This window comes from Myxocyprinus asiaticus, chromosome 10, assembly GCF_019703515.2.
Source record: "Myxocyprinus asiaticus isolate MX2 ecotype Aquarium Trade chromosome 10, UBuf_Myxa_2, whole genome shotgun sequence".
Taxonomy (NCBI): domain Eukaryota; kingdom Metazoa; phylum Chordata; class Actinopteri; order Cypriniformes; family Catostomidae; genus Myxocyprinus; species Myxocyprinus asiaticus.
This window is the reverse complement of record NC_059353.1, coordinates 28,246,626-28,265,458: the sequence shown is the minus strand read 5'-3', so window position 1 is coordinate 28,265,458 and position 18,833 is coordinate 28,246,626. Positions and strand designations below refer to the sequence as shown.

The window sequence follows — 18,833 nt, the reverse complement described above, 5'->3', positions numbered from 1 at the left end:
GATGTCATTAAATTAGCATTGACTGCAGGTAATGTTTAAGTTGAGGCTGGGTTTAAATGCCATACTAAAATGCAGTATGATGATAGATAATGGCTTGCACCTTGATGAAATTGAACCAGCAACCTTCTAATTTACAGCCCTGAGATTTTACCACTACGCCACCCCAACCCAACCCAACCCAACCCAACCCAATGAGAGGAGGTTTAAACCTCTGAAGCACCTCAGTAGGCCAGGAAAGGACACCACTGTCTTATTCCAGCTCAGTTGAATACAGTTCCAGTCTGAATTGGAAAACTGGAGCTCGGGATAACATCACCTTGTTCTCAGTTACTGATTCACCAACCAAGCACAACCTGTCATTACATCAATGCAGCTTTCATCATGTTTGGGTCTGGGATTCCCTAGTCTAGTTTTCTATTCACAAGTGAAAATTTATATAATCCTGTCATTACCTGAAGTAACATTTTTGAAAAAGTTGCTTCATGCCCAAGCACAAACCCCAGGCAAAGTACAAACTACCAGTTGGATTTCAAAGTTGGCTAGCTTTTGAGTCTTGTTGACAAAGTATAGATTTTCAACCAGAATTCAGGGGGAATAAAATATTTTGTAAAATTAATACAATCTATAAAGGGAAAAGCCATGACCAAGTCAAGCATCTGTCAGAGAGAAAGACAGGTCATTAATTTAGTTGTCCGTTCTTGCATCCAAATATCCATACTTCTCTACTATACAGTATAGTATACAAACTATCAAATACTTTCTAGCAAGTCAGACCACATGGTGGCCATCTTTTGAACACTTCCGGGCAGCTATTTTTCTATGTAAACAAGCAGCATACAAAGCAATTTCCAAATTAATTATTATATTGTTCCAATTTCTCCCATTTATATTAATAGAAGTCTCTGCCAAATAGTATCTGGTAGTATGTCCGAATCCTCAGTATTCATTAAATAGTAAGCAAGAAATACCTGGATGACCATCTATTTCCAGAGAGATTCTGGAGTGCGGATTGACTGGACACTTTACTATCCCATAACGCCTCAGGAGCTGAGGAGACGTCATGTTCAAAACAATGAATATAAAGAACGCAGGTGAACTGTGATTCAGATGACTCTTCTCAACTGGGCATTTATATATATATACCCACCAAAAATTCTGTGTGCTTGAATGGTTCTTATTTAACAAACAAGAGTAGATTGTTTTCAGTGTTGTTGTTATTAAACCAAATATTCAGGTCACCGCCATGTCCACGTTCCAGGATATCCAGCATTTTTCAAACGACTCTCATACATTGCATTTCAGAATTTATTACAAAATAAATTTATTGTAGATTTAATTTATACAAGTAAGTCATATTTGTTTCATTTGTTGGCCTAAATACCCTTTATAGGAGAGTTGTTTGAGATCAACAGCTGCCTAATTATGCAGTGAAAACTAAAATTAATTTGGATTGCATTGCTCAGGTTTTGGAACAATTTGATGAGAAATATTTGAGCTATATTTAAATCTCTGACTTTTGATTGCAGATGTTGGTATCTTAGCAAATCTAAGCACACTTTGAGAGATTGTTGAGATATCTTCTAAAATTAATGAGATATCTTCAGGTTCCCTTTCAAATCAGTAACTTTGATGCTGCATCAGTAGCTGACGCTGTGGGTGCTCTTCCCAAGGGTGGTGACCTTAAAACTATCATCACGGCAATTTGATTGGCTGGTGATGCTTGACGCTCCACCCTATGCAAGCGTCATCACGGACAAATAAGCTGGAGCCCAGAGCCACACCATCTTTCAGGATGCGTAAACATCTCTCGTGCTCTGGAACCATAAACCAACACTTTGCTGTTCTAATGTGCCCCTGGTCAGAAAGTGGAACTCCCTGTGTGCTCCAGGAACGAAAACATATCCTTAAAACACCTTCGTGTTATTCTATTGCATGCCTTGTGTGTTTTCTCTCAATGTAAAGTAAAAGAGCTTTTGCTTGGTGACATCTTTTTAAAGACAAGCAATCGAGCAATATATATATCTTTCTGTCTGACAGGCTCAAGCTTTTTTCTAACAGTGCTTGAGACTGATTGCATTCATTGTGAGCACATAAAACTCTTGACTCTAGGGGCTCGCTTTCATTCTGAAAGTCCAAGCTGCTCCCCTCTCCTCCGTGTTTCCAGAAGTATGAGTATGTCCCCGTTTACACTTGAAATTAACATGCAACCTGTATCTGGATGTTGTCCACATATGCATTGAAAAGACAAGTGTGAACGTATTTATGACCGGAATGTTTTCTTAAATGCTTGTCCTGATCCCGAGGTATTAAGGGATGCTTTGTGATTGGATATCAGTGTAAACTAAATGCAATCTAGACATTATTTCGCTGTTCAAATATTGACGACACTGAAACCTCAGCCACTATCATTATGCTCTTTCCTCTCTCTAAGTGCTAATTGCAGGCTAATGTTTCAGGCTGTTTCTCGCATTTGTAAGAGTTCTTCTGTTGCCGTCTTGGCCATTTAGTAAAATATTTGTATCTCTCGTACACCTTTATATATGCTGAATGACAATAAATTGAATCTTGAACTTACAACAGCATTCTGAACTTTGTTTACATACAGTCAGGACTTGCGACAGTAGTATTAGCATGAAATCTAGCTTTCATATCTTGTGTTTAAGTACAGTAGATAGTGTAGGCTCTTATTTATTGAATGTTCCAATATTATTAACTGTTTGAACACATCTAATTTATTACATTAATTTTCAAGCATAACATGTTATTGAAGGTAAATCAAAATGTGGCTCGGTCTTGTCTCTGAAGTCCTGAGTAAACAGTCATTGTAAATCAGCAAGTATCAGTGAAAACAGCTATGAGAATGAATAAACTGCAGAGACCCTTCTTGATTTATGAATATGATATGCTATGAATGCTTAAAATGACAACAGAAAAGCAATAATTACACAAGAAGCCTGTTTAATAGTTTTATTTCTCATTTTCTGAACACTGTTGATGAATTTGCTAACAGCAAACAGCAAAGTTAAATCTATAAATAAGAGTTTACAGCATATTTACAGTGGAGGGGAATGAGACATAAAAAGTAAAGAAATATTCAACTATTATTTTAAGCTCAGTGACTTCTGATCAACAAATATAGTACATAGGCTATACATAGACTTTCCTTCCTATTTTTCAATATGAAGGAGTGGTTATAGCAATGCCTTTTTACTACCCTGTTGGCTAGTGGGCATTGCCCTATCAGTAGCATGCCATTATGGCATACGGCTCCCACAGCAATAGCTACTGACACAGCGTCGAAGTTACAGACTTGAAATAGAATGCTTTGGTTACTGATTCAACCTTGGTTACCTGAAAGGAGGGAACAAGATGCTGCATAGCTTTGCCGCACTACTGGTTTTTCAATTTTAAGAGACCGAGAGATGTGTTCACCTCCCTTCAGTCAGAAAATTATGGTGTGGCACTGGGCTCTGGCTTATACAGTATGCCAGGGATGATGCATATATAGGTCTGAGCATCAAGCATCACCAGCCAATCAAATTGGTGTGACGATATAGGGCTTTTAGGTCAACGCCCCTAGGAGGAGAGAGTGATCTACTGATGCAGTGTCTCATTCCCTCCTTTCAGGGAACCAAAGTTACATCAGTGACAGACAATTACTGAGGTATTTTTCTCAGGGGAAATTTCTGAGAAGCATGTGCTGAATAGGGGATACAACAGAAATATTACAGAGATCTCATTTGTGATTGTTCTTTTCACTACTCTTGCATGAGAAACATTTATTGAACTGTCTAAAGCATAAAAAGTTAACTATTACACATTATGCAACCGTTAAAATAATAATAAGTTTATTTTATATAGCACCTTTCTTGAACCCAAGGTCGCTTTACATGGACAGATAAGTCAAAAACAAGAAAACTACCTAACAAGCAGTCGAGAGAACACTGAATGAAGAGATGAGTTAAGATGTTATTTAAAGGAGGAGAAAGTGGCGAGTTCCCGAAGGTGCTGTGGGAGAGCATTCCAAAGTCAAGGAGCAACAGTCATAAATGACCTGCCTTCCATTGAAGACAACCTGAACTTTGGGACAAACAGGAAATTTGCACCAGTAGACCATAAAGTGCGAGTGGGAATAAAAGGGCGAAGCAACTCAAGTGATATACTGAGGAGCAAGTGTGTGAAGAGCCTTGAAAGTTAAATATAAAATGGTTTAAAGTTTAGAAAAACTAATTAAACAAACTTTGGCAATATGTCTTGTCATAAGTGCACACATGGGAACTTTACAACCATGAGTGTGCAACATTTTAAGCATTGGATAATTGACGTAACGTTACGTGCAGTTCATAGTTCAGATTAATGGTGCCGTGTCACCAGAAAGCAGAAAAAAAAAAAAAAGACTGAGATATAGACATTAACTAGTGAACCGAATCAGAAGTGTTGTCAATATTAATTATATCCCCTTTTCTATGTCTTCAACTTGATTGAGTGAGAGAGAGAGAGATTGAATTTTAAAATTCTCTTTATTACAAAAAATTAAAACAAAAAGTTTACAAAGTATAAATCTTCTCAGAGAAAAGTAAAGATAAGATTACAAAAATAAAAAAGGGGGGGGGGGAACAATTCATCTTCAAACACAGAACACAATGCACCTTTGCTACACCATTTTAGCTCAAGAAAAACCATAGATTTATAAAAATTAAAAATCAACACTCTAGACTTTACAAGTTGAAAACAAGACTAACATTCTGTCCAGTCTTTTGTTCAATCCTATTTTTCCTACTTGAGTAGATAGCTAATTTAGCTTGACCAAAGATAATTCAATAATTGACAAATCCATTCGTCTTTTCTGCACATATTTAGCAACCAAAACAAATTTGAGACCGTTTCATTAAAAACATAATACATTTAATACAATAAATAAGGGCTTTAGTCTAACACATAACATTCCATAAAAGCATGAAAAACAGTTTCTCTTTTAAAACAAAAAGGACATTCAGAGCTCACCTCAGGATTTAAAACTGAAATCGAAGCATTAACAGCTATTGCTCCATGGAGAACCCTCCATTGTATGTCTCCTACTCTCTTCGTTAATGGTGGCTTATACAAAATTCTCCATTAAGGCTTAACATTATCATCCAGTTTTAAGAAAGAACGCCATGGTGTATCCACTTTGTTGTTATCTAAAATCTTATTAAAAACCAAAACAAACTTTGTACAAGATTTTCCCCGTAACAAAAGAAATCTAAATGCAAAGACTCCCCAGTTTTTAAAAACATACCCATACAATCATCTAGTTTTGGAGACAAGTATATAGCCGGACAAGGGTCCTCAGCGTTAGGAGCTTTTACCCCTGCACAATAGTCTGCTAATAATTGTCTCTCTTCATCTGTAAGAGCAGACTGCCACTTTGCTAACAGTTGAGCAACTATACGGGTTGAAAATTCCAAAATGAGAAGCCACTTGTTCAATTCATAAAATTAGGTCAAGCCACATTTAACAGAAGATTCAAGGTGGTGATCTTGGATTTGCAAAGTATATCGTTTAGTCCAGGAAAAGTGTTCAACCGCAGAAATATCCAAACGGGTTCCATGTATTATGGGTTCGCTTAACAACGAGAAGAGTGATTTCATGCACGGTGTCCTTTGTTGATTAAAGACTCCATAATTTAAAAAGACTGCGATAAAAAAAAATTGGCATTGTGGAAGTGTTTAGTTTTAGGGGGTCTAAAAAGAAGAGAGATTTATCCATCTGTAGGCCTCCCAGGCTCCGTAAAATGGCACATGTAGCCGCTCTCCAACTAAAGTCACTTGACCCTGAAAGAAGTCTTTGTATAAATTGCAGACGGAAAGCTGCTGTTCTGCTTTGCAAGTTTAACAGTCCCTGTCCACCTTCTTTAGACAAAAATAAAATGCTCTTAGTTATCCAGTGTAATTTATCCCAAAAAGTCCACCAGTAAGGCTTGAATTTCAGTCATTAGTTTTAAAGGTGGATCTATACATGCCAGCTTATGCCAGAGAGAGGATGCAATTCAATTATTAATAACTAAAGTACGCCCTTTATAAGACATGTTTGGGGCCAGCCATTTCCATTCAGCTAATCGTCCTTTAACTTTTTCAACAATCCCATCCCAATTTTTCTGTACAATGGTCCCAGTTCCTAAAAAAAAGGATACAGTATTCTAATCACTTCCACAAATTCTTGGCAGAATCCAAAAGCTGTTAAACTCAAACGCTTTCTCTTGATCCAGAGAAAACAAGGCACAATTTAAACTAAACAACTTGGAGACCTCTAGAATATCCCACACTAAAGAAATATTATCAAAAATGGACCTACCAGGTATGCAATAGCTCTGGTCAGGATGAATGACTTGCTCCATTACTTCTCAGTCTATTTGCCAAAGTTTTAGAGAGCAGTTTGTAATCCGTAAAAAGCGACACAGGGCGCCAGTTCTTGATATCTGTCGGGTCTCCTTTTTTCGGGAGGAGGATAAGAACTGCACTACGGTAGCTCAATGGCAGCCGCCCTTCAACCAAGCTTTCGAGCACCGCGAGCAAATCCTCCAACACTGTCCAGAAAGACATATAAAAGTCTACTGGGAGACCATCAATGCCAGGAGCCTTCCCAGATTCCATGCCCTGAAGGGCCTTATAAACTCTTCTAGGCTCAAGGCCTTACCGAGTTTCGTGTTGGCCTTCTCAGACACGTCAAGTTTTAAAAAAAGGCAATGTCAGGCTCTGCAACACATTCACAGCTGTACAGTTTTTCAAAGAAACAAACTGCTCTAATGTCAATGGGGTCAGATAGTAACATGCCAAATTTGGAGCGTAGCACGTGAATGAATCTTTTCTGTCCATTCTTTTTTTCCATATTAAATAAAATTTAGTTGGCGCATCCATTTGGTCAATATTCTGAAAACGGGACCGAACTAGAGCTCCTTGCACCTTAACCCCTAAAAGATCGCCAAGAGCTTCCAAAACATTAACTGGGGAGAATAATTCGGCTAACTCTTGAAGTTTAACTCTTGATGTCTCAGTTTTTCATAGATTCCGATAACTGTACAGTGATATTTCGAGTATGCTGTTGACAAAACTGTTTAACTTAACCAAAATCCCACCACTGTCTCGAAGATTGGAAAGTTCTTTGTAGCTCTAAAAGTTTCCCAAAAATACTTAAATGATAAAAAGAATTTAAAAGACACTTAAAGAACAGTTAAAATGCCAATAAGCACTATTTGGTTTAATAGATCTCAAAATAAAAGAACAGCACACCATACTATGATCAGAAAAACTGAGACAATAAAAAAAAGTTTGCTAAAAATACCACATTGATGTTTAAAACCATAAAATCTATCCAACCTAGCTAAAGAACATGGTCTCATACCCGTGACAAAGTATATTGTCTTAGACTACCATTAACATGTCTCCATACATCACACAGCTCATGTGCTTTAATGACTTGGATAAGTCTCTTACGGGATGGTTCATGGGGCTCCATGTGATTCCTATCAATTTTGTTCTGTACAATTAAAATCCCCTCCCAGAAACAAATTCTTCACTATTACAGTTCTGCAGAGTTAAATTGAAAGTATTTAAAAACAGCATTCTTTCAACTCCTGAGGTAGAGACATACACAAATAAAAACTAAAACATGACTTTCAAATAAAGCTCTAACCTTTAAAAGTCTGCCCTTTATAATCTCTTCAACATAAGAAACTGGTTTGAAGTTTAGAAAATAAAACAGCAACACCTCTACTGACCGCAGTGTTGTGACTTAACAGAGATGCCGTCCCATTCTCTTGCCCAATCTGCAGCGTTCTTTAAATCACTAGGAGTTTCTTGAAGGAAAACAATCTGTTTTTTCAGTTTAACATTACTATTTTTCTTGCGTCTCTTGCCCCATTTACATTCACTGAAGCAACACTAACTTCACCCATAAGGGAAAAAAAAAAAAAAAAAAAGTAAAACCACTGATTCAGTAATTTATCATTTTTCACCACCATCATTGCTCATTTCAGTATTATTTTCTTACTAGTTTCTTTAACCTGTAAATTTCTTTTAGTAAAAAAAACCTTCAGCCATCTTGACTTTTCAATGAACTGTTTAAGGTCAGGAAAATATTCGCTCAACCGTACTCCTCTTCTGTTTTTTGTTGCTTTAAGAAACAGTTTTATGAAGTGGAAGATAACTGCAATTCACGCATTCACTTTGAAAGAGAAAGGCTGGAATCTGATTCACTGTCACTCTGTGTCACCCTGGTCCTCACATTCAACTACATCCGTTTTCTTTATAGGTCTCAACTCACAATTGTCACTTATCTTTCGTTTTAAGGGTACTTTAAACAGTGTATGTTCAGCTTCTATGTCAATGCTATCATTCTCACATATTTGCACTACCAAAGACTGTTTTTCTCCCTCACTTTGGGAGATCTGACACCTTGCTAAGGTGTTACTGAAAAGTTGATTTTTCGATCTGACAAGGTAAGTCCGTTATCAAAAGACCCAGTGGACTCCGCATCATCTGAATTTTTGTTAAACGACCCCTTTTCAATTATCTCAGAATAAACCTGATTTACCCCTTGCAGCGCTGATGTAGTCGGCTCAGGCTCCGTTCGCACTGCCGCGATCGCGTCTGGCTCTGTACTGTTTAACACAGGTTGATTAGTTGCGGGTGGAACAATTGCATCTTTTATAATATGCTCCGTTGCTGGTTTTTTGCTTTTATCAGGGCAATCACGCACTAGAAGTCCCATTTTATTGCAACCGAAACACTTCATTTTCCCCGTTGACGCAAAAACAACAAAGTCATCGATATGAAATTTGAACGCAAGGTCTGGCTCAGCGTCGTCTTTCACAATCATGTAGGCAAATCTCCTAAAAGAATCTACGTGTTTTAACAAAGGGGATCCGCTACCAATCGGCATTTTTTCAAAAACTTTAATGGGAGACACTAACTTGCCGTAACAGGAAAGAGATTGTGTTAATAACTGATAAACGGTGGAACACTAGATAATGTCACTTTTTTGAATGGCATTGATAAAGGAAGAACAGGCGTAAACAAACCATCAATGACGATCCCTCGCTCAACTAGCTCATTTGCTTTGTCTATATTACTTAAATATGACATTAGCATTATAAATTTTTGAAGATGACAAAATACACTCATGGCCCACAGCTTCTATAGCCAAACAACAATCCTCTACACTCACCATAGATTACACTTTCACTGCATGACGTCGCGTGAGTGTACTCAAAACCTTTGAATCTGGGGCCGCCATGCCTCCCCAAATATAGTTAGCACACGGCCCGGATCAAGACACAAAAAGAAAAAGAAACTATTCCTAGTAACAAACAAGACAAGAAAAAGACAGAAAAAAGCTTGAGGGTGAAAATACTATTTCTAGGCACAGCAGCCACGAAATTACACTCGCACTCAACTCACACGCTCTCCACACTCACTTTGCAAATGCTCACGCATGCGCACGAGAGATACTATTGCAGATAAATGCAGTCAAGTACAGTTGTCTGAATACACTACCATGGTGACTTCATCTCCTGGCAATGATCAAAGTTTGAAATTCATTTGCAGATAAAAGTAAACAACATTCAGATTGTCTTGTAAAAACATTCTAGCATTCACTTACTGCGTCTTTTGGGTTATAAATCTCTATTCAGGTACATCACTGAAAGAAATCTTTGAGAGTGTTCCTCCGTTTCATAGGCCCTGTAATAATCACGCTTTTATGTTGGTCATGTTCCAATATAGCAACACTAGGTGCATCTATTATGACCTATACAGAACTGGTTTTTAGTGAAATTTGCTTAATTACCAAGCACTAATGAGAAAACACACAACGTTTCAGCCAGATAGAAGAGATGGGTCTTTAGAAAACATGCAGAGGAAATATGAGAAGCAGGTACAATAAATACAACAAAAGATGGCACTAATCACTAACAAACATTCAAACACAAATGTCTCTACTGCACCACAAAAAGTAAACCCAACAACACATGTATAAAAGGTTGCAGATTCGAAAAAGGCATACAGTGCATCCCAGTGTCATAGAATATAATAGAAAATATCGCTCAGGAGACTCAGTTACTGTATATTGCTTGACGAGTGCAGATTTCGGTCCTGTGTTGAGGTATTTTCTAGTGAAACAGGAAGTTGGAATGGGACATTTAAAAATTTTAAATATCCTCCCAGCTGTGTTCTTCAGTATTCTCATTATATAGAGTATTATATTGGACAAAAATGTGGATACATCCTTGAGTGCAAGATTAATATTTGTATCTTTCTGGTTGAGAGACCGTACATTTTAAAAGTGTTAGTTTGTTGACATTTAGAACTACACCAAGACATTACCTCAGAAATTGAATATAATGGGGGCTTTGAGTTCCACTGAAACTTTTTATTCTCTAGAATATCCATAAACCAACACTAATCTGAAATAATGATAATGTTTAAAAAAAAAAAAAACACACACCACAACATACAGCCAAATTAAGGACCTCATACTGTGAAAAATGATGATGAACCTAAGGTGCAGTAATGAACCATTGAATTTTAAGAGTTGTAGTTAGAGAAAATATGGTTGGGTGTTAAACAATACATCACTAACTCTTTCAGTTCTGTCATGCCTTAAATCACATCCTGTCCTTCTCAAAAGCTCTGCGGACTTCTTTGTGCTGTTGTCTGATGGATGTGATTGATAGCCTCCGTCTCCCATTCCATCTACTTGTATAGCTATCAAATGAACATGCAGCACACAGCTCAATTTTAAAAACCACGATCATAGATAAACGTTCTTTCGTTCACAACCCTATAAAATATTAAACACATTAGACCTCAGAGAGAGGGGAGGGTGGCACCCACCAGTCGATGGATCAATATTTGCACCTTTGCATGAAGCGGTAAATACAGGTGCATCTCAATAAATTAGAATGTCGTGGAAAAGTTCATTTCAGTAATTCAACTCAAATTGTGAAACTTGTGTATTAAATTCAATGCACACAGACTGAAGTAGTTTAAGTCTTTGGTTCTTTTAATTGTGATGATTTTGGCTCACATTTAACAAAAACCCACCAATTCACTATCTCAATTAGAATATGGTGACATGCCAATCAGCTAATCAACTCAAAACACCTGCAAAGGTTTCCTGAGCCTTCAGAATGGTCTGTCAGTTTGGTTCACTAGGCTACACAATCATGGGGAAGACTGCTGATCTGACAGTTGTCCAGAAGACAATCATCGACACCCTTCACAAGGAGGGTAAGCCACAAACATTCATTGCCAAAGAAGCTGGCTGTTCACAGAGTGCTGTATCCAAGCATGTTAACAGAAAGTTGAGTGGAAGGAAAAAGTGTGGAAGAAAAAGATGCACAACCAACCGAGAGAACCGCAGCCTTATGATTGTCAAGCAAAATTGATTCAAGAATTTGGGTGAACTTCACAAGGAATGGACTGAGGCTGGGGTCAAGGCATCAAGAGCCACCACACACAGACATGTCAAGGAATTTGGCTACAGTTGTCGTATTCCTCTTGTTAAGCCACTCCTGAACCACAGACAACGTCAGAGGCGTCTTACCTGGGCTAAGGAGAACTGGACTGTTGCCCAGTGGTCCAAAGTCCTCTTTTCAGATGAGAGCAAGTTTTGTATTTCATTTGGAAACCAAGGTCCTAGAGTCTGGAGGAAGGGTGGAGAAGCTCATAGCCCAAGTTGCTTGAAGTCCAGTGTTAAGTTTCCGCAGTCTGTGATGATTTGAGGTGCAATGTCATCTGCTGGTGTTGGTCCATTGTGTTTTTTGAAAACCAAAGTCACTGCACCCGTTTACCAAGACATTTTGGAGCACTTCATGCTTCCTTCTGCTGACCAGCTTTTTAAAGATGCTGATTGCATTTTCCAGCAGGATTTGGCACCTGCCCACACTGCCATAAGCACCAAAAGTTGGTTAAATGACCATGGTGTTTGTGTGCTTGACTGGCCAGCAAACTCACCAGACCTGAACCCCATAGAGAATCTATGGGGTATTGTCAAGAGGAAAATGAGAAACAAGAGACCAAAAAATGCAGATGAGCTGAAGGCCACTGTCAAAGAAACCTGGGCTTCCATACCACCTCAGCAGTGCCACAAACTGATCACCTCCATGCCACGCCGAATTGAGGCAGTAATTAAAGCAAAAGGAGCCCCTACCAAGTAGGGAGTACATATACAGTAAATGAACATACTTTCCAGAAGGCCAACAATTCACTAAAAATGTTTTGTTTATTGGTCTTATGTATTCTAATTTTTTGAGATAGTGAATTGGTGGGTTTTTGTTAAATGTGAGCCAAAATCATCACAAGTAAAAGAACCAAAGACTTAAACTACTTCAGTCTGTGTGCACTGAATTTATTTAATACAAGTTTCACAATTTGAGTTGAATTACTGAAATAAATGAACTTTTCCACGACATTCTAATTTGAGATGCACCTGTATGTTTTAGACTCCGTAGCCATGAGGGATGATTTAATGAGATTATGAATAAAGGGAGTGAGCATTCCATTCTATTTGTCATGCATAATCTCTCTTTTCTCTCCGTCTCATCTTTATACTCTTTTGATGAAGAGCCATGCACCAGAACACATGCAGTCTGAAGTCAAGGCATGTTTCTTCTTGCAATGGTTTTGTAATATAAATGTGTGGAATGATACAGGGCTTTAGAGTCAGCTTGTTTTTCTAACATAATTTACACTTTAAGATCTGAATAGTTTCATTTTAGCCATGCTTGCCATTTTCTGCTGTTTTAGAATCAGTAGTGAAATTAATCTTGTTAAGAACACTGAAGCTTCTACAAGTCAAATAAAGTCAACAAAGATTATCTACTAAAACGGTCTTCATCTCATCCATCCATGATACATACTGTATATAGGAAGTTATGAAAATAGAAAACTAAATATTCATATACCTGGGAGGCCAAACAGGAAATGGTTATGTAAAATCCAAATACAAACTTTTAAACATAAAATATAATTTTTTGCTTGAGGCATATTGATTCAGATTTATAACTATACAATGGCCACGAAAAGTATTAACATTAATTAAATTGGATTGCAAAATATCAAAGCAAGTGCCATTTATTTTATAGAAAGACGAAGCAAAACATTTCACAAAAAAAGTTTGTCTAAAGTTAGTTCTATTAGGTTTAGAATCATTTGTTTGCAGGTGCCACTTAGTGAATTTTGCAATGAAATGTATACATTAAGTCTCTAAATACTTTTTGGGACTACTGTATGTTCAGGATTTATACATAGTTGTTTACAATATATTCAGATTTACCACCATATATGCACATACTGTATAACTGTATATTCAGATTCATCCAGAGCTTGTTCAACAGCAGGATATACATGTCTGCTGACCCCACTCCAGAAATTTCTCTTCCGTTATACCTCCATCACCCCACCTCTATTTCTAATATTTCTACCATACAGTATATTAATCAAGGCCACATCCACACTAATACAATTTTAGTTGAAAACACATTGGTTTTGCTACATTTATGCTTATCCAAACTGGAGTGGCGTTTTCATCCACTGAAAACTGACTGCAGCTGTCAAAACAGATTCCCAGTAATGGAAAGTTAGTCTAAAGGTTTGTTGAAACCTTAAAGCATTAATTGTTTATGCCCCCAATGAGTCCAGGTTGAGTGTTGTAACAGGAGGGAAGATCTCTAGGAATTTACTGCAATAAAGGGATTTCTGCTAACTCTTTATTTTAAATCACTAAGAGTTAAAACTACAACATGTCTATCTGAAACACATTGAACAGTGTAGTCCAGGGATACTCAACTTTGGAAAGCTTAGGGGCCGCAAAGCAGGACCCCTACAGCTTCGAGGGCTGCACTCTTAATTTGAGTATTTCTTAATTATATAGTAAGAATTTTATATAGTTAATTTTTAAAGTAAAATATAAATTATGGTTTTGATACTATTAACCATGGTTTTATTACAGTAATAATGCACTCATATTTATATGGTTTTACTATAGTAATATTGCAGTAACCATTACTCTAGTAACCATGGTTAATTTAGTTATTATGGTTTAAATACAAATACCATGATTAAATTGTGGTAACAAAAATAAAAACCATCGTTAATTTTCCTAAGGAAATGTCAAAGACACTGTCAACAATAGACAGAGTGTTCAGCATTACACACACCTGAGTTACTTTCAAAAACAAGAAATATATTTCTTGTACTTACTCAAACTGCTCCAGTGACAAATCATTAGGATTTGTTCACCCTCTTTAGCAATTGGCCTCCGTGGTCGTGAGCACCGGCAGTGACAGGGGAACGGCCTCCGTGGTCGTGAGCACCGGCAGTGACAGGGGAACGGCCTCCGTGGTCGTGAGCACCGGCAGTGACAGGGGAACGGCCTCCGTGGTCGTGAGCACCGGCAGAGACAGGGGAACGGCCTCCGTGGTCGTGAGCACCGGCAGAGACAGGGGAACGGCCTCCGTGGTCGTGAGCACCGGCAGAGACAGGGGAACGGCCTCCGTGGTCGTGAGCACCGGCAGAGACAGGGGAACGGCCTCCGTGGTCGTGAGCACCGGCAGAGACAGGGGAACGGCCTCCGTGGTCGTGAGCACCGGCAGAGACAGGGGAACGGCCTCCGTGGTCGTGAGCACCGGCAGAGACAGGGGAACGGCCTCCGTGGTCGTGAGCACCGGCAGAGACAGGGGAACGGCCTCCGTGGTCGTGAGCACCGGCAGAGACTGAAATAGGAGCCTCTCTTCTCTGGAAGGCTCGAGGGGCGGAGCAATGGGAGGCTCAATGAAGGAAGTCTCCAGGACCACCGAGGCTGGGGAGAAAATGGTCTCCATTGAAGGGAGCTCAGAGACCACTGGAACCAGAGTAGCCCCACCCCCCAAAAATTCCTCTAGGGCTGGAGCAGGCATGAAAGCTGGTTCTGGGATGGACGAGGCTTCAGAAAACTAGCTCATTAACTGTGGCAGGCATGGCCGTTGGCTCGTTGACCGTGGCAGGCAGCGGCAGGGGAACGGTCTCTGTCGATAGGGTGTCTTGGACCACCGGAGCTGTGAGTGGAGCAGGGAGTGGTGAAGCCTTATCTTGCCATGAAGGGGCATGCATCTCCAGTGCTGCTCTCACATATTCCCTCCATGTGAGATTCCCCATCTCAGGCAGCTCCGTATTACGATAAAAATTTTGTCCAATCCAATACATCGATTTGAGATGGGGGTCTGTGAAATCTGTGAGGTTAACAATGGCACAAAGGTGAAGTGAGTACTCCCTGATGGGTAAGTCCGCCCAGGAAAGATCACGGAAAAGATCCACTAGATCCATAGAGCAGGTCAGTTCTTCTGTAACGCTTGTTGGAGGGACGAGACGAGAGAGGGTGGATCTAGATGCAGATTTTTTTTAAATAAACAAAATGAAAATGATACACAAGGAAGGTTATTATCTCAGAAGATAAAGCAACAAAATTATACAGCCTTATTAGGGTAACAAGGACAAGAACTAACCCAGAACAACTGAAACAGAGGGTATATATATATATACACATGACAATGATGAAAAGGAATTGGGAACAGGTGTGTGTAGTTAGAAGTCTGGAGAGGTGCTTCTGGGAAATGTAGTTTGTGGAGAGAGTGACAGACAGAGACTGGGGAGAGCGTGACAGCTGTGAAGTAATGCAGTTCATGAATAATCAGTTTGTGAAGATGTCTCAATGCTGTTATTGCAAGATAAACTATTATTTTTTCTGTCATTACTGTGATCGTGTTAATCATGCATACATGGTGAGCTATTCAAATGGGTTTGACACAGATTCGCCCTGTGATACTTGACTCTCGAGCACGTGCATGTTTGAATGACAGAGTGCACGGCTGCGCGAATACTGACCGCCACTCTTATGTCAACATCAGCTATACTCAAATATTCATAATAATTCATTCGCAGTGTTGGACAAGCTACTTAAAAAATGTAGCAAGCTAAGCTATCAACTACTTAATAGAAAAATGTGTTAAGCTAAGCTAAAAGCTACACTTCAGAGAAAGTAGCAAGTTACACTACAAGCTACAAGCCAAAAGTAGCTTGCTACATTTAAGCTATTTCATATTTTTTCCAACCAGATGCACAAAGCATACTGTCATAGACAAAGCATCTAAAAGACTTAGTCATATAATGTTTATCAAAGCCATGGTACAGCATAGTACAGTATGGTGCAATATAAAATGTATGTGCATGTAAAAAACATGTAAATTCATATTTATGCATGTTACCTATACAAACCCATGTGTTCAAAATGAAATATCACTATTTTTACATTTATTTTTTCATATTTATACTACTACCTCTACAAATCCATGTGTTCAATGTGAAAAATCACTATTTTTACATTTTATTTGTCATATTTGTACTACTACCTCTACACGCCCATGTGTTCAAAATGAAAAATCACTATTTTTACATTTTATTTTTCATATTTATACTACTACCTCTACAAACCCATACCCAATTGAACATAATTTCCTTTGCTTATTTCTGTATAAAAACTCATGCATTCATATACTGTTCATCTCATCCTGTAATTCTGTGTCTTGCTGTTCTGTGTATTTCTGTATGTACAGTTGAAGTCAGAAGTTTACATACACCTTAACCAAATACATTTAAACACAGTTTATCACAATTCCTGACATTTAATCGTAGAAAACATTCCCTGTCTTATGTCAGTTAGGATCACTATTTTAAGAATGTGAAATGTCAGAGTAATAGTAGAGAGAATGATTTATTTTATTTTGTATTTGGTAGCATTGCCTTTAAATTGTTTAAATTCGGTCAAACTTTTTGGGTAGCCTTCCACATGCTTCTCACAATAAGTTGCTGGAATTTTGGCCCATTCTTCCAGACAGAACTGGTGTAACAGAGTCAGGTTTGTAGGCCTCCTTGTTCGCACACACTTTTTCAGTTCTGCCCACAAATTCTCTATCGGATTAAGGTCAGGGCTTTGTGATGGCCACTCCAGTACCTTGACTTTGTTGTCCTTAAGCCATTTTGCCACAACTTTGGAGGTATGTTTGGGGTTGTTTTCCATTTGGAAGACTGATTTGTGACCAAGCTTTAACTTTCTGGCTGATGTCTTGAGATGTTGCTTCAATATATCCACATAATTTTCCTTCCTCATGATGCCATCTATTTTGTGAAGTGCACCATTCCCTCCTGCAGCAAAGCACCCCACAGCCTGATGGTGCCACCCCCATGCTTCACGGTTGGGATGGTGTTCTTCGGCTTGCAAGCCTCACCCTTTTTCCTCCAAACATAACAATGGTCAGTATGACCAAACAGTTACATTTTTGTTTCATCAGACCAGAGGACATTTTTCCAAAAAGTAAGATCTTTGTCCCCATGTGCACTTACAAACTGTAGTCTGGCTTTTTTATGGTGGTTTTTGGAGCAGATATAGGACTCATTTTACTGTGGATATAGATGCTTGTCTACCTGTTTCCTCCAGCATTTTCACAAGGTCCTTTACTGTTGTTCTGGGATTGCTTTGCACTTTTCGCACCAAACTAAGTTCATCTCTAGGAAAGAGATACATTCTGTCTCCTGAGCAGTATGATGGCTGCGTGGTCCCATGGTGTTTATACTTGCATACTATTGTTTGTACAGATGAACGTGGTACCTTCAGACGTTTGGAAATTGCTCCCAAGGATAAACCAGACTTGTGGAGGTCCACAATTTTTTTCTGAGGTCTTAGCTGATTTCTTTAGATTTTCCCATGATGTCAAGCAAAGAGGCACTGAGTTTGAAGGTAGGTCTTAAAATACATCTACAGGTACACCTCAAATTGACTCCAATTAACCAATTAGCCTATCAGAAGCTAATTGCCTAATTGCCTAAAGGCTTGACATCAGTTTCTGTTATTTTAAGCTGCTTAAAGGCACAGTTAACTTAGTGTATGTAAACTTCTGACCCACTGGAATTGTGATATAGTCAATTAAAAGTGAAACATTCTGTCTCTAAATAATTGTTGGGAAAATTACTCATGTAATGCACAAAGTATGTGTCCTAAACGACTTGCCAAAACTATAGTTTGCTAATATGAAATCTGTGGAGTGGTTAAAAAATGAGCTTTAATGACTTCAGCCTAAGTGTATGTAAATTTCTGACTTCAACTGTACTGGAAGCTTCTGATCAGAATCAGGCCAAATTTCTTGTTTGTGTTTAAGCACATCTGGGCAATAACAACATGGTATCTGATGGTATCAGATGGTAATACCATGGTACTTTGAGATACAATTACCATATTTATGTACTATTCTGTATTTACATGGTGCTTCAAAGTATTTTCAGAATACTATGGTACTTCACTATATGACTACCTTATTCGTATACCACTGTATTAACATGGTGCTCCCAGGTAATGGTACATGTCCAAACATGGTAATGCCATGGTACTTTTTTTATGTGTTTTCGTGTAAGTTACTAAGTGTTTTGATACTCCTTTGGTGGTAAAATCTTTACCTGCAGTGCCATTCAAGCTGTACACGTGCTGAACTTCATAAAAACCTTCTTCATCACTGGCAAACAATAGGACGCATTTGCAGGTTTGGTTTCCATTGATTGTAGATCCAGTGCAACTAGCATTATTTTTATTTTCCAAGTTTTAAAATGTTCTGTGAGCACGTTGGCAAGTGAGAGCACGCACCAAATGTTTCAACAGCACGTTCATGAGCTTTCTGAGTCATTCATATTGAATTGCTAACCGATTCAGACCACTTTACTATAATGTGTGACCAATTCATAGTAAAGAACTGACTCAGATGAGTGATTCAT

At 38.5% G+C, this 18,833-nt stretch overlaps 1 protein-coding gene across 1 annotated transcript in view; it reads left to right on the top strand.

Moving 5' to 3' along the window:
* The window catches only part of LOC127447115 (potassium voltage-gated channel subfamily H member 3-like), a 212,943-nt gene that overhangs the window by 99,180 nt on the left and 94,930 nt on the right, over nucleotides 1-18,833 (top strand). The gene's annotated exons all lie outside the window — the stretch shown is intronic.